We start from the raw sequence: 16,160 nt of genomic DNA, 5'->3' as shown, positions 1-16,160 counted from the left end.
CAGCGCCCACCAATGCTGCCAACCATTGCCCACCAGTGCTGCCAATTCAGTGTTTACCAGCACTGCCAATCAGTGCCACCTATCAGTGTCCATCAGTGGCGACTATCAGTGTTGCCTGTCAGTGCCCTTCAGTGCTGCCTATCAGTGCTCAGGGTAAAAGTAGTTACCCGCCAAAACTAAATGCAGCGCTATAGGGGCGGGTCCAGGAATAGCTGCAACTGCTCACCAGAAAGGACAAAAAGCCACAGGTGACAAAGCTACAAGTTTATTATTTGCTCCTATTAGGCTATATGACATATGAAGTAGTTCACCCCTTACTCTTACACTCATTTGTGGCACCAGCTGGCTCCTGTTACTAGCACTTGTGGCTTCTTGACCCTTCAGGTGAGCAGTTGCAGCCATTCCTGGACCCGCCCCTATAGCGCTGCATTTAGTTTCGCGGGATAACCACTTTTAGATAGGCTGAAGAAGATTTGACATGCTTTGAAACACGCCTCTATCTCCCAGCACACTCCCAGGGGTGGCAGGCATCCTCTCCATCCGGGTTCCGGCTTACAACCCTGGTCAGGCTGTCCCCCTGCAGCAGCTCCCTCCTGCCTGTGCTCTTCTCCCCCTGCTCATGGCTGAAGGAGGGAAATTCCACAACAGCTCCAGAGGCAGCAGCTTTGACTTTTACTGCTTTGCACAAGCTCCTCTTTTGTTAATGTGTTTTTAATCACACTATGGAGGTTGCGATTGGCTTTTCCCTTTTGTTTTCACAGTGTCCCAGCAATCACCCATGGCTGCTTAAAGCTGCACCTTCTAGCTAGTAATCAGTGGCAATGTTTATAGTCAACTGGGGTACCCGTCTCATTGTGTATATTTTGTCTTTTGGTTTTTTACTTTGTAACTTCTGCAATCATCTTTATGGTTTGTTACATTGCCACACATACATTTTCTTGAGACCCTTTGACATTGGGAGGGCTCGTGGAACACAACCTACCTTAGAGAGGTTGGAAAATCTCTCTCTTAGCCCCCTAGGCCCCTCTTATGTTTAATTTACCCTGTGTCTATTAGTAACACAGGGTGTCCAAGAAGTCCGGTCTGGCCTGCCCAAACCAGACTTCCACAGACTGATCAGCTATGAGAGCTCCATTCGCCTTGCTAGGAAAACTTACAAACTATGTGGAACTTTGTCAAGCAAGCTGCCATGATGGATTGACTCTTTGGGACTTGTTACCCGACTAACTCAGGCACAGACCGATTGGAGGTCTGGTACCTGGTTAGTCTACCTTTGGAAGATATGTGACGGTACCCACCGTCACGGTACCCACCGTCACTTTTCTCCCTCCCACCTGTTCCCCCATCCATCCATTAGCAGCCATGTGCTCCCAGTGTGGAGACACTAAATTAGGAAGTGTTAGGACTGCAGATAAAACAGGGTGCCGTGTAGTGGCTCTGCAGCTTACACATGCGTTTGCAAATGTGTGTCAACTAAACTCCTGTTCTTTGTATCATGAGACAGGTCTAGTTGATTGGTGACAGACTGGAGGGTGAGTACATCAGACTGGGGGCTGGCTGACTTCCATGCACCTCTTATAATCCTTCAACCTCATTTTTTTCGTAATCAGGGAGAAAAACAACAAGATCACTTAGAAAAAGCAGCACATAATACATACATTACACATTGTTATGCACACAGTTAACCCCTTGATTGTTGCTAGATGTTTTTTTTTTTTTTTTTTACACTGCGTTTTTATAGAGTGTATTACATAAAGAAAGTACAGCTTATACAGCACAACATGTGCATGACATACATTTCCGTAGAAACAGTCACCCTTTCAGGGAGAATGAAACAATAGGGTAATACAGTACAATGTTGACCATCTGTCCTGGTTAGGTTGAGTCAGAGCTGCACACAAGAATACAATAAGTGCCGGTTCACACTAGTACGACTTGTCAGGCGACTTGATCAGCCTGACAAGTCGTGCACCGTCACGGTCCATTGTGTGGTACAGGAACGGTTCTAATAGGAGCGACACAAGTCGCTCCGACTTAGAAAAAGGGTCCTGTACTACTTCGGGGCGACCTGGAGCGACTTTTTATGAAGTCCGTGCAAGTCATGCCGAAGTCGCGGTGCACGCAACTTCACAGGTTGCCCCCGAAGTCATGCCGCTTCAGTGTGAACCGGCACTAATATATGCTATATAAGAGAGAATGTAACAGATGCAAAGGAAAAAGCAAACAAACCAAAACAAAATCTTGTATATTTGTATAAAAGAGAACCTCCAGGATATAAAATATGTAGCAGTAGCTTAAAACTGTGTAAACCGTTTCCTTTCAGAGTTGGAAGCTTCAGAGGTCGACAGGAAAAATTTAACTTTCCCATCTTTGATTACCCGCAATTTAGCCGGGTATAAAATGCTAAGCTGAGTTGCTTATCCCTAAGGCATTTCTTCACTGATGTAAATGCTGCCCTCTGTTTCTGTGTAGCAGCCGAAAAGTCATGTAAAATAGAGATGCGGTTACCATTAAACTGGATCTCAGGAAGATTGCGAGCGGTCCGCAGAATGCTCTCCTAATCTCGAAAATGAAGCATTTTTGCCAACAGGGCTCCTGAAGGTGGTGGGCGTGTTGGTACCCTGTGGGCCCTCTTAATTGAAAACAAAAGGGAATAAAACCTCGTTGCCAATCACTAATTTCAGCCAATTTTCAAGAAACAATTCCAGTTCTTTTCACTCTGCTCCCTCTTGGAATCCTATGAAGTATATATTTTTTTCTTCTAAGACAATTCTCCAAATCACCCAGCAGAGTGCACAGTGTTCTTTAAAGTGGAGTTCCGGGCTAAAAAAAAATTTTAAGCTAAAAAAACCCCCGGGACAGTCAGGGCTAGTGCATTTAAGCAACGATAGCCTCTGAAAGGTCCCCTGTTTCACTTGCCTGTAAGAAGAAATACATACCTTGAAAATGTCTTGTCCACCACTGCCATCTCAGCTGAAGCCGGATCTTCGTGTCCTCTCGGTGATGTCAGAGTCCCAGAATGCCCTGCTCGTCACTTCTAGTGCAGGCGCATCATCCCTGAACAGCTTCTGCGCATGCCCAAAAGCTGTTCAGCAGGGAATGACATGCCTGCACTGGAAGTGACGAGTGACTCCGGTGCAGGTGCATTGACTCCTGGGATCGATGATGCTCATCTCCCAGGAGTCAATGCAAGTTGGAAGTGACGTCGTGGGCCATGGCCGCAGAGGGAGGAAGAGGAAGGAAGGTAAGTATATTTTCATTAAAAACAAGACAAGTGAAACAAAAAAAATGTTTAATTATCCAATTTTTTTTCAGGTTCATCTAAGCTAGCGGACATGCAAAAATAGTTTTTAGGGTGGAACTCCACTTTAAGAACAGCTTGTTGGGAGTGGGATTCAGCAGAGAGAGGGTTCACTACATCCTCAATATTACTGATCCATTGTCCTGCATTAGAAATCCTTGAGCGGATCTTCTGCAAATCATGCTTAACAAAGGAGAGATCCAGCCATGCTGTTTCTTTTTGTGTGGTTACGGCTGTTTGGCAAGATCTAATAGCATCCATAATATGCTTCAGGGTGAGCTCCTGCTCCCCTTCCTCCTGAGCCATCCAGTGAAAACAATGGTGGAGAGGCACCCTCATTCCGCTCCTCTGCATCCCACCTGCCATTTCTCTCCCAGGTGTCTGTCTCCTCTGGGGCCGGAGGGATAGTGGGGGGATTCTGGGTTGCACAAGACTCAGTAAAGTGCTTCTTAATAGTGATAGGGCGCCTAGTTTCAGTGGGGGACCTGTGTGGCTTCATTGCCGTAGCTTGTGACTCACCCGGTGGTATCTTCTTGGGCTTGTCACATAGCGGGAGAGGTCCCAAGGCGGTGGGGAACTGCTGTATATATACGCACATGTGTGTGTGTATATATACCCCTACACAGAAGTACAGATGTTATGCCTGCCTCCAAAGACGCCCAAAAAATGCCCAAAAAAACGCCAGCTACAAAAACGCCCAGGTGTGTTTTTGCAGCAGGCGTTTTTTTTGGGCATTTTTTGGGGGTCTTTGGAGGCAGGCAAAACATCTGAAATTCTGTATAGGGGTATATATACACACACGCTTATATGTATTTATACACATACACATATATAGGTGTTATAGCAGAGAAGCCATATGGGTGTTAATTATTTCATTAGCGCAAGCATAGGTTTCTGCTACTTTCACACCTATATATGTGTATGTGTATATATACATACATGTGTGTGTGTATATATACCCCTACACAGAAGTACAGATGTTATGCCTGCCTCCAAAGATGCCCAAAAAAACGCCAGCTACAAAAACGCCCAGGTGTGTTTTTGCAGCAGGTGTTTTTTTTTGGGCATTTTTTGGGGGTCTTTGGAAGCAGGCATAACATCTGTACTTCTGTGTAGGGGTATATATACACACACACTTATATGTATTTATACACATACACATATATAGGTGTTATAGCAGAGAAACCATATGGGTGTTAATTATTTCATTAGCGCAAGCATAGGTTTCTGCTACTTTCACACCTATATATGTGTATGTGTATATATACATACATGTGTGTGTGTGTGTATATATATACCCCTACACAGAAGTACAGATGTTATGCCTGCCTCCAAAGACGCCCAAAAAATGCCCAAAAAAACGCCAGCTACAAAAACGCCCAGGTGTGTTTTTGCAGCAGGCGTTTTTTTTTTGGGCATTTTTTGGGGGTCTTTGGAGGCAGGCAAAACATCTGAAATTCTGTATAGGGGTATATATACACACACACTTATATGTATTTATACACATACACATATATAGGTGTTATAGCAGAGAAGCCATATGGGTGTTAATTATTTCATTAGCGCAAGCATAGGTTTCTGCTACTTTGACACCTATATATGTGTATGTGTATATATACATACATGTGTGTGTGTATATATACCCCTAAACAGAAGTTCAGATGTCATGCCTGACTCCAAACATGTCCTCAAAAAAGCCCTATAAACGCCTGCAACAAAAAGCAGGGTGACAGGGGCGAAGCCACTATCCGGTTCTATAAGTGTTCTAAGAGAAACAATCTTTTCTCTATAGCGGTCACCCTGACATGGAAGGGTTTTTTCACCCTGCCATAGCAGTCAGAGTCAGTTAACCCTACACTACACTACGGTCCCCTTACACTTAACACTTTCCCTACAGAAACTCGATTACTAAATCTAACTATAGTGGAAAATAGTACCCTAACTACACTAGATATCCCTTTCCTCACACTAATAATTGCTAAATGACACTTTGAGAGCAGAAGTAACAGAACGGCTTCCACTCTCTTCCACAGCCCTGTATTAAATTGGTAGAGATTTGGTGGGGCTATCTTATATACTGGGGGGCGTATTCACTAATGATTGGCCTCTGGACCCCCTAGTCACTCCAATCACATTCCTAGCATTCTCCTGCCCCCTCAATTGGCTTTTGCTAATGGTTCTGGTCCAATCATGGGCTTTTAAAGCCCATTTCCTGTCCCATTGCATTTTGGTCAGTTCTGGTTGCCGAATTCCGAACTTTTTGGGCAAAAAGTTCAAAATTCGGCCGAACCTCGAACAGCCAATGTTCGGGTCGAACCGATGGTCGACCGAACCGTTCAATCATCCCTAGTGACCAGAACTTGACAGAATACCCCAGATGAGGTCGGACCAGTGATTTATAAAGTGGAAGGATTATAGTTTTGTCTCTGGAATACATCCCCTTCCTTATGCATGCTAATATTCTGCCAGCTTTGGCAGCCGCAGCTTGACATTGCATTCTGTTGCTAAGTCTATCTTCTACTAAGACTCCCAGATCTTTCTCCATTTTTGATACCCCCAGAGGTTTCCCCCTAGTGTGTATTTTGCTTTTACGTTATTAGTTCCTAAGTGCAATACCTTGCACTTATCCACATTAAACCTCATTTGCCATGTAGTTGCCCACTATGATATTTTTTTCAGGTCATTCTGCAAGATTTCTGCCTCCTGATGTGAAGTTATTGCCCTGCTCAATTTTGTGTCATCTACAAAAACTGAGATCAAGCTACTGACCCCGTCCAACGCTATTTATGAATAAATTGAACAAAATTGGACCCAGAACTGAGCCCTGGGGGACCCCACTTACCACCTCAGACTAGTCTGAGTATGCATTATTTACTACCACCCTTTGGACACGCCCCTTTAACCAGTTCCATATCCAAGAGCAAACCTTGAGGTCGATTCCTGTAGACCCTAATTTATAAATCAACCGTTTGTGGGGAACTGTATCAAACGCCTTAGCAAAATCCAGGTACACCACATCCACAGGTTTCTCACTGTCTAGCTCACAGCTAACCTCCTCGTAGAATGTTAACAGATTGGTTTGACAGGAACGCCCCTTTGTAAACCCATGCTGATTACTGCTGATGATAATATTGATTTTAGCAAACTCTTGGATATAGTCCCTTATCATCCCCTCCAGAAGTTTACATACTATTGACGTCAGACTGACTGGCCTATAATTACCCGGGATATGCCTCTGCCCTTTTTTGAATATGGGTATCACGTTAGCTTTGCTCCAGTCACCAGGTACAGTTCCTGTCATAATACTGTCAGTAAAGATCAGGAACAGTGTTTTAGATATAACCTTACTGAGTTCTTTAAGTACTCTCGGATGTACACCATCTGGGGCTGGTGATTTACTGTTAATTTTATCTAGCCTTTCCTTGATTTCACCCTCTGTTAGCCATAGAGTCCTTTGAAGTACTGCTAACCATACAGTCTTGGTCAGTATACCCCTCTTTTTCCTGTGTAAAGACTGAGGAGAAGAAAGCATTAAGAACAGTTGCCTTTTCCATGTCCTCTGTAACCATCCTCCACTTATTGTTAATTATGTGTGCCAACATGCTCTGACCTCGTTTTTTTGGTGTTGATATATTTAAAGAATTTCTTAGAGTTCTTTTTACTATCCTCCGCTATTTGTCTCTCAAAGTTGATTTTAGCCCTTTTGATTTCGTATTTACATTTCTTAGGTAATTCCTTGTATTGTTTGAAAGCCAATAACGTCCCTTCCGATTTATATTTCTTGAAGGCCATTATCTTTTCTCTAATAAGGTTCTTTACATTATGGCTAAGCCAGCCAGGTTAGGCTTTGGCTCTTTTAAATTTATTTCCCATAGGAATTCATTGCGAGATGCATTTGTTTAGTATATTCCTAAAGCAATCCCATTTTTCCTCCATGGTTAGTGATCCTAGGGTTTTGTACCAGTTTATTTCCCCCATCATTGAACACAGTTTGGGAAAGTTTGCCCTTCTGAAGTTTAGGGCTCTTATGTTGCCATCATGCCTTGCTATGTTGTAATTTACACTGAATGCGATCGACCTGTGATTGGTAGAACCCAAGTTGTCCCGGACTCCTACATCTGAGATTAGGTCTGGGTTATTAGTAATTAATAGATCCAACACTGCATTCATTCTAGTAGGAGAATCCACCATCTGAGACATGTAGTTGCCCTGTAAGGTTTCCATGAAGTGACGGGCCTTTTGTGAGTGTTTTCAGTTTCCCAGTTAATGCCAGGATATTTTAAGTCCCCTAATATGATGAATGGTCCCAGCTTTACCACTTTACCCAACAGTGCCATAAATTCCAACTCTACCTCCTCCCTTTGGTTGGGTGGCCTATAGCAAACCCCCACAATTATTTTCCCCTTATCAACTTCCCTGTGGAGTTCTACCCACACAGATTCTAACTCCATACGTATCCCTTCCATAATATCACTCCTCACCACCACCCTTACATTATTCTTGTCATATAGAGACACCCCCCCTCTTTCCTTCCCTGTCCTTCCGATACACAGAATACCCTTGGATATTGGCCAACCAGTCGTGTGAGGCGTCAAACCAAGTTTCTGTTATTCCCACAAGGTCTATGTCCTCCTCATGTTCTAACATTTCCAGCTCTTCCATTTTATTAGCTAGGCTCTTGGCATTTGCATATATCCCTCTTAATTGAAGACGATATTGCATAGTGCTTAATTTTATTTCTATATGGTCTGTGGTTTGTCCGGACAGCCCCCCTAATTTTAGACACTACGGACCTGCTGTCGCTACCGCCCCTAATAATACTCTCTACCCTTAGTTTCCTCCTTACTGACTCTACCACTACCCCCCCTCCTCCTAGTTTAAAAGGCCCTCCAACTTTGTGGCTATCTTCTTCCCCAAAAGAGCTGTACCATCCCCATTAAGGTGCAGCCATTTCACACAATTGTATTGTGACTGGTTCCATTAACCTATTTCCATGGAATCTATATGCTAAAGCCATGGCATCTATTTCCTTAGATTTTTTATTTAGTGTTTTTTATTTAGTCTTTTATGTTTTTTATATATGTATGTATATATATATATATATATATATATATATATATATGTAGCACCACCCCCGCAGGAGCTGCTGATTAGATTATTGGGTCTACGTCCTGCCTAACAACCCACAGAATTGGCTCGAACCCTTCCTATGCACAACTGACCCAGAATAGGACTGGAATACCAAATGGCTACACAGATTGGAATATAACACTTCAATAAATAATAATGACCTGTTATCTCTCTCCAGCTGCAGTCCTTCTGGGTAATACAAGGTGACCACACACAAGCTTGCTTTTAAACAGGAAAGTTATTTACTGTAAATCAAATAAACTGTTTCGATACAGTAAAATATGACTTTGTAAAAGGATATACTGATTAATTAATCAAAGATAAGATAAATACTGTGATATCACTCCTCAAGGGCACATTAATTGTTTCAGGAAATGTCTCAGAGCCTATAGGACCACCATCTTAATCACTATTATACTTTTGGAAATAAGGCTCAGCATTCAGTTAGACACAGTACCAGAATGTCAGACCTATCTGAGTCCGCTGTTTCTTCTCTATATCTTCGCTAGCAACGTTGGTGCACTCGCGATTTGTAATCCACATTGAGGATGGGTGATCAATAGAGAGAATGGCAGCAAACAGTTAGTAATCACCGCGGGGTGTCTGTGCAGGATTGGCGGTAAAACTTCTGTGAGAGATGTACTGGGCCACCTGGTATATTGCCTTCTACTACTCTAAGGCTAATCCTGACTAAAGTTACTTCTTTGATAGATAGAGTCAGTTTTTGGGCAGGTGCCCTCTCACCAACAGGACTGTCTCCCAGGAAGCCTCCGCTGCGGTCTCAGTCTCCGGCCTCTGTCACCAGCCGCGCTAGGTATTTGGGGTGGATGAGTCTGGTCTCTGTAGAACATCGATGGGACCTCCAGGAGGGATCCGCTACTGGAGATGAAACACTGCAACTTAGTCACTTAAGGCCCAGGAGTTTCGGCCTAGCATGCAGCATCAGCCCACAGCGCTGGCATCCTGCTTGTCTCACTGTGTCTTTCCCAAGAGAGTGAGCCTGGCTCCTCCCTTCCTTTATAAAGCTTCCCCCAGAAGGCTGTGCGGTGCAGCAGTGCACCCTGGTACTCTCAAAGCACTATGGGCGATGAAGACTGCTCAACTTCCTGAAAGGAAAATAACATCAAAAGAAATTCCATAGCCGCTGCAATGTGTCCTTTTGGCCACTAGATGGAGCCGAGTTCCTCTCAAATGTCAAGCAGCAGTCTTTTAGAACTTGTATAATGGAAGACCCCGCTACATATATATATATATATATATATATATACACACACATATATATATATATATATATATATATATATGTATATATATATATATATATATATATACACACATACTGCACATATATATATATATATATATATAGTCCTTTAAATAATTCCTTCACAAATAGTTTAATATTCCAATCGGCCCCTAATTCCCATATCATCCACTTGCTGATACCCAATTTACCAGGAGGATTTCATCCACTTTCCCATGCCCCCCCCCCCCCTTTTCTTTCTTGTGTATACTTTGGATACTACCCATTACTAATATGAAGGGGGATATAATACCATATCCCCCCCCCCCCCATCTCTAACAATCCCATTAAGTTACATCTTTTTTCTTATTCATAATCATTACAGCACATCCCCTAAGGGTACAAATCATGGTTTCTTTCTCCTCTTTTCTGCTGTAATAATAACTCCTCATGCCCTTAGCTTTAGTTCAGTTGTTGTTTCTATATACATTGCAGTCTCCTATACCAGCGTCCCTGCCACGCTTTGGTTGCCATGACAGTGTGGGGCGCTGGCGTCGGCCTCCACTACTGCCTTTATTCTCCTCCCTCACCTGGTAGCCTAGCAATGCCTGAAAAAGGAGCACGCATGCCTTGAACGTGAGCACCCACCTGCCACCGCCAGATCTGACGTGGGATACACAGAGACACCAGGAAGTGCAGGACACCACCGACACCAAATAATATACGCTTATTTGGATTTTTTTTTTTACCAAACAGGAGTTACTGTTGCCTTTCTAACATCTCAAACCAGTCTTCCCATTCTTCCCTGACATCAACAAGGCATTTTTGTCCACACAACTGCCACTCACTGGATGTTTTCTCTTTTTTTGACCATTCCCTGTAAATCCTAGAGATGGTTGTGCATGAAAATCCCAGTAGATCAGCATTTTTTGAAATACTCAGACCAGCCTGTCTGGCACCAAAAACCATGCCACATTCAAAGGCACTTAAATCCTCTTTCTTTCCTATTCTGATGCTTGGTGTGAACTTCAACAAGTCACCCTCACCACATCTAGATGCCTAAATGCATTGAGTTGCTGCCATTAAATTGGCTGATTAGCAATTTGTGTTACCAGGCAATTGAACAGGTGTACCCAATAAAGTGGCTGGTGAGTGTAAATTTCCATTGCGTATGTTGCATTACCGTACAATTGTCAGTTAAGTCTCAAATAGCAAAAATTACCTGGTCATGAAGGGGGTAAAACCTTCCGGTGGGCAAGGGGTAAATTAAGCAGCCCATAGGTGGGTGCATGTGGCCATCTCTACTCAACAGAAGTCATTCTAACGTTTAACTTTCGTTCGAACATAAATGGTGGAAAACTTTTCAAGATCTTAGCTGCAGTCAGGGCTGGCCCAAGACATTGTGCTGCCTTGGTCCAAGAATGAAATGCTGCCCCCCCTCCCCCCATAAAAAAATTCACGCCCTCCAAAAGGCCCCCACATTCTATAGGACTATGAAAGCAGTCAGAGGGGTGTGAGTTTGTTACGGAGTGACAGCAGGAGCAGGACAGAGCAGTAGACACTGGGCAGATGAGCACACCAAGCTTTCTCCTGTCTACGGTGCCACAGTGTCCTGCAGTGCTGCAGGCATGGTACAGGAGAATGCAGGGCTGTGGGCATGGTATAGGAGAATGCAGGGCTGTGGGCATGGTACAGGAGAATGTGGGGCTGTGGGCATGGAACAGGAGAATGCGGGACTGCGGGCATAATACAGAAGAATGCAGGGCTGTGGGCATGGTACAGGAGAATGCAGTGCTGTGAGCATAATACAGAAGAATGCAGGGCTGTAGGCATGGTACAGGAGAATGTGGGGCTACGGGCATGGTACAGGAGAATGTGGGGCTGCGGGCATGGTACAGGAGAATGCAGTGCTGCGGGCACGGCACAGGAGAATGCGGGGATGCGGACATGGTACAGAAGAATGCAGGGCTGTGGGCATGGTGCATGAGAATGCAGGGCTGTGGGCATGGTACAGAAGAATGCGGGGCTGTGGGCATGGTACAGGAGAATGCGGGGCTGTGGGCATGGTACAGGAGAATGAGGGGCTGTGGGCATGGTACAGGAGAATGCGGGGCTGCAGGCATGGCACAGGAGAATGCAGTGCTGCGGGGATGGTACAGGAGAATGCAGGGCTACGGGCATGGTACAGGAAAATGCGGGGCTGCAGGCATGGTGCAGTAGAATGCGGGGCTGCGAGCATGGTACAGGAGAATGCAAGGTTGCTCGCATGGTACAGCAGAATGCAGGGCTGCGGACATGGTACAGGAGAATGCAGGGCTGCGGGCATGGTGCAGGAGAATGCGGGGCTGCTGGCATGGTGCAAGAGAATGCAGTGATATGGGCATGGTAGAGGAGAATGTGGGGCTGCGGGCATGGTAGAGGGGAATGCGGGGCTGCGGGCATGGTACAGGAGAATGCAGGGCTGCGGGCATGGTACAGGAGAATGCAGGGCTGCGGGCATGGTACAAGAGAATGCGGGGCTGCAGGCATGGTACAAGAGAATGCGGGGCTGCGGGCATACTACAGGAGATGCAGTGCTGCGGGCATGTACCATGCCCACAGCACTGCATCTTCTGTAATATGCCCGCAGCCCCGCATAATGGCAGGTAGTGTGGCTGTTGAATAGTCTCACTTACCTGTTCCTAAAGGCACCTTAGGATTTAAAAATGGCGCCGGCAGGCGCCAACACGTCACAGTGCATGTGCCGCCGCTCTGGAAAGCCCGTACATGTTTGGCTATTCCCGGAAATAGCCGAACGTGTACGGGCTTTCCCGAGCGGCAGCGTCGCATGCGCAGTGTGCATGTCAGGCCGGCCGCGGACCTTTTTTTTTTTTTTGACTCGAGTATGAGCCAAAGAAGAGAAGAGGCGGCGGAGGGCTGCCCCTCTCTAAGGGCCCTGGCTGCAGTGCTGGTTAGTGTATTCTAACAACTGAGAAGTCACCTTGTCAAAAATACAATAGCTTAGTGGGGAAGGATTCTTCCATGTTCATTATCCCAACAGTTGCTGTTTTAATAAAGTTCTTCTTTATATTAGGCTCAGTCAAGAAAAGTGATATATTTTTGTGTGCAGAAAAGCATATGTAAACTAAATTTAGAATTGTTTAAAAAGATCCTTCATCCTGAGGTTTATGTACAGAATATCTGTGAGACTGTCACTTGTGGCATATTAATTAGGAGTATTTTGTGGGTACAGGGACTAGGGCATATGTGTATACAGGGACTAGGCTCAAGTTCTGTTTAATCATCCCCCTTTAACCCACTCCCACCGGTAGGCGCAATCTGACAACGACCACCATTTGCTATGGCGCAATATGTGCACAACTGGACCTGTTTTCTGCCTAATATCAGGGTTCCTCAGGTCTTTCATAATCTAAGGCTGGGGGTCAAATTTCTTTCGAAAATTAGAAATTGTGTGCACTTTGCCATTCGATGATGCCACCATTGATTTAGAAATTTGACCAACCAAGCCTTCAATTTCACCTCATATTGCTAAAGAAAATCATTTTTGTGGCTGGTAATCTTTCTTTCTTTCAGGGAATTTTTAACTTCTTGCATTTCTTTTTCGATTATATTTCTCGCACAATTTTCCCATCAATGATTAGAAAATCGTTAGCTTTTTCTAAAAATTTGCAACATGCCCGATCACTTAAATTTGATGACTGCACGCAAAATGTCCATTGCTGCGACCCACTAATGGTGCAAAATTTGAACGAAAATTCTTAGATAAGATTTTCGAAAGAAAATTCTTTCGAAATTCGACCCATGTATGATCAGCCTTATGCTGGCCATACACTATATGAAAAAAATCGGCCGAAATACGGTAATTTGGACAGTTTGTTCCTTTTTTCGGCCAGTTAATGGGCAGAAATCGGTAATCGGTTGTGTTTTTTGAGCCGAAAAAACAAAGGACAAGTTTGGAAATTTTCTGCCGAATGAACGATAAATTGAAAGGATAATGTGTTTCTCGTCCAAACTGTTTGCACTAGGTATAAAAAAGGAACAAAAAAATTATTAATTTTGTTTCCATTGAATGATTTATCGGTCATTACATGAGGGCACTATCGTTGGTTCTCACAGCCGAGTGTTCGTTTTTTATAAATGAGTTTGAACTATTTTTCGTATAGTGTATGGCCAGCATTAGTTATGCTCACATTTTGTCACTCTGGACAAAATGTGGATATACTAAAACAGGAAAGTGCAAAATCTGGTGCAGCTCTGCATAGAAATCAATCAGCTTCCAGGTTATTTAGTGGAAGCTTACAGTAATTTAACAAAGAGAAAACAAGGGCGCCAGGTCACAGGGGATGTGTAAAAAGCAATGACTTTATTGCAGCAACTTACATGTAAAAAATCCAAAATCAGCCTGCTCGGTAACGAGGAAAGATTCTCACAGTGAAGCCAGGTGGTGTGTGATCAGCTGAAAACCTCAGCGGCGGTCCTGTGCTGTATGAGGGGACTTCATAATTTATATATGCGCAGCATATTCCCCAATTTTTTTCCCTGGATGAGCAGCCTCGCGGATGCCCGTGGCCGGAAGTTACGCGATAACACGCTGATGGTTCCTCCACGGAGTCCAACAGGGGTCATGCGGCAGAGCAAATAGTGGAGGGCGAGCCACATTGTCGTTTCGGAGGTCCACCTCCTTCATCAGGCCGGCCGCCCCTCCACCATCAGTGAATATTTATGTGGGGCAGTGACCTATAACCTAATTGGGGCAAAAAAACAATAAAACAATCCAATAAGAAAAAGGCATCAAAATAGAAAAATAGAAAAAAAAAAAGAAAAAAGGGGGAGGTTTCCTCCCACGGTCAATTGGACAGTGGGAGGAAACCTGACCAATGGGTGCATGGGCTTTTGATATAGTTCTGATGATTGGCAGAGGGAAAGTCACCTCGGTGCATGTTGGGATACTGTATAAAAGCCAGGAGCACATGTGCTCAAGATCTTTCATTGGGGAGCGGAGTCCCGGAGGGAGGGGGCGACTGCCTCCTCCTCCGTAGAGGTGCCATGCATCCTCAGGGGGTCGTCCTTAGGGCTGAACCCAGAGGTCCAGGGAAGCTGGCTGAGAGGGGAGACACTGGAGGTGCTGTTCTGCAGTATTATGAGTGCAGGAACACGTGTCAAGGGGCCTGACCGGAGGGGCCACCCCTGCTCCTAGAATAGTCAGTGGACGGTTGTCAGCAGAGAGGGGATGCTAGTGAGATTGTCCTGAACATAAGATATCCATCACCAAGTCATCTTGTCAGAGAGTAAAGAGGGCAAGAGACTAAACCCCATCTACACTTGTGGCAGTGTGGATTAACAGCCTGGCTGTTCCTGATCACTAGAGAGGTTTTATAGATAGAAGTCCTCATCTATGTGAATAGTTCCGTTGGAGTATCCAACTATTCCCTTCTCCTATCCCAATTACCAATAAACAACAAAAAAACCAACACCCCTAGACTGTTTATTTCTGTGAAGAGCCAACAGGTGCCATGAGGGATCCAGGAACTTTATCTAATTATAACCGTGAGCTGGTAACCAGGGGAGCTCACAGAGTTAATATTCAGCAGGCCCTGAATATTATTCATTGTTCATTTTCTCTTGCAAACCATTCTCTTGTTTGAGCATCTACTTTTCAGATGTTTTTTTTTTGTATGTATTTGCACGTATTTTCATATTTTTGTATGCAAATGCACAAAAAGTTTTTCTCGCATTCTTGTTCAGCACAATATGTAAATGGACAAGGGTGTGCAATCGCACGTATTTGCATGCATGAGGTGTAAATTACTGACCAAAAATGCAGATTTTTCTATTTTGTTTTTACTGAAGAATGCACGGCGCTCGTTTACGCGCCTGTTTGCATAGACACATTACAATTAAGGGCTGTATTTTAGCTCAGTATAAAAGAAAAACTGTACTGAGCTTTTTCAAAATACACACAAATACACACACAAAAAAAAAAAAAAAAACGGCTGAAAAAGTAGATGCTCAGACAGGAATATCCTGTGCAAGAGGCCGTAAGGGGAATGCAAAGATTTTTTGATTTTTTAATATTTACATGTAAAACGTTTAACCTGATGTAGGTATTCTTATCAGTGTGAGTCCTTGTTATTGTGTCTATCTTGTAAATACACATGTACATGGGGGTAGACAGATTTGCTCAAAATGCAAAATGTAATAACAGTATATCAGTTGATGCTCCCCTTGAGTATTAATAATTTATTCCATAGACCAATAGTGGAAGAGATACAACAGAAAAACAGTGGGGATTGAAAGTTTGGGCACCCCAGGTAAAAATTTGTATTAATGTGCATAAAGAAGCCAAGGAAAGATGCAAAAATCTCCAAAAGGCATCAAATTACAGATTAGACATTCTTATAATATGTCAACAAAAGTTAGATTTTATTTCCATCATTGACACTTTCAAAATTGCAGAAAACAAAAAAATGACGTCTGCAAAAGTTT

The sequence above is a fragment of the Pelophylax lessonae genome, assembly GCF_965119305.1.
Source record: "Pelophylax lessonae genome assembly, chromosome: 13".
Taxonomy (NCBI): Eukaryota; Metazoa; Chordata; class Amphibia; order Anura; family Ranidae; genus Pelophylax; species Pelophylax lessonae.
This window is presented reverse-complemented; position numbering follows the sequence as displayed.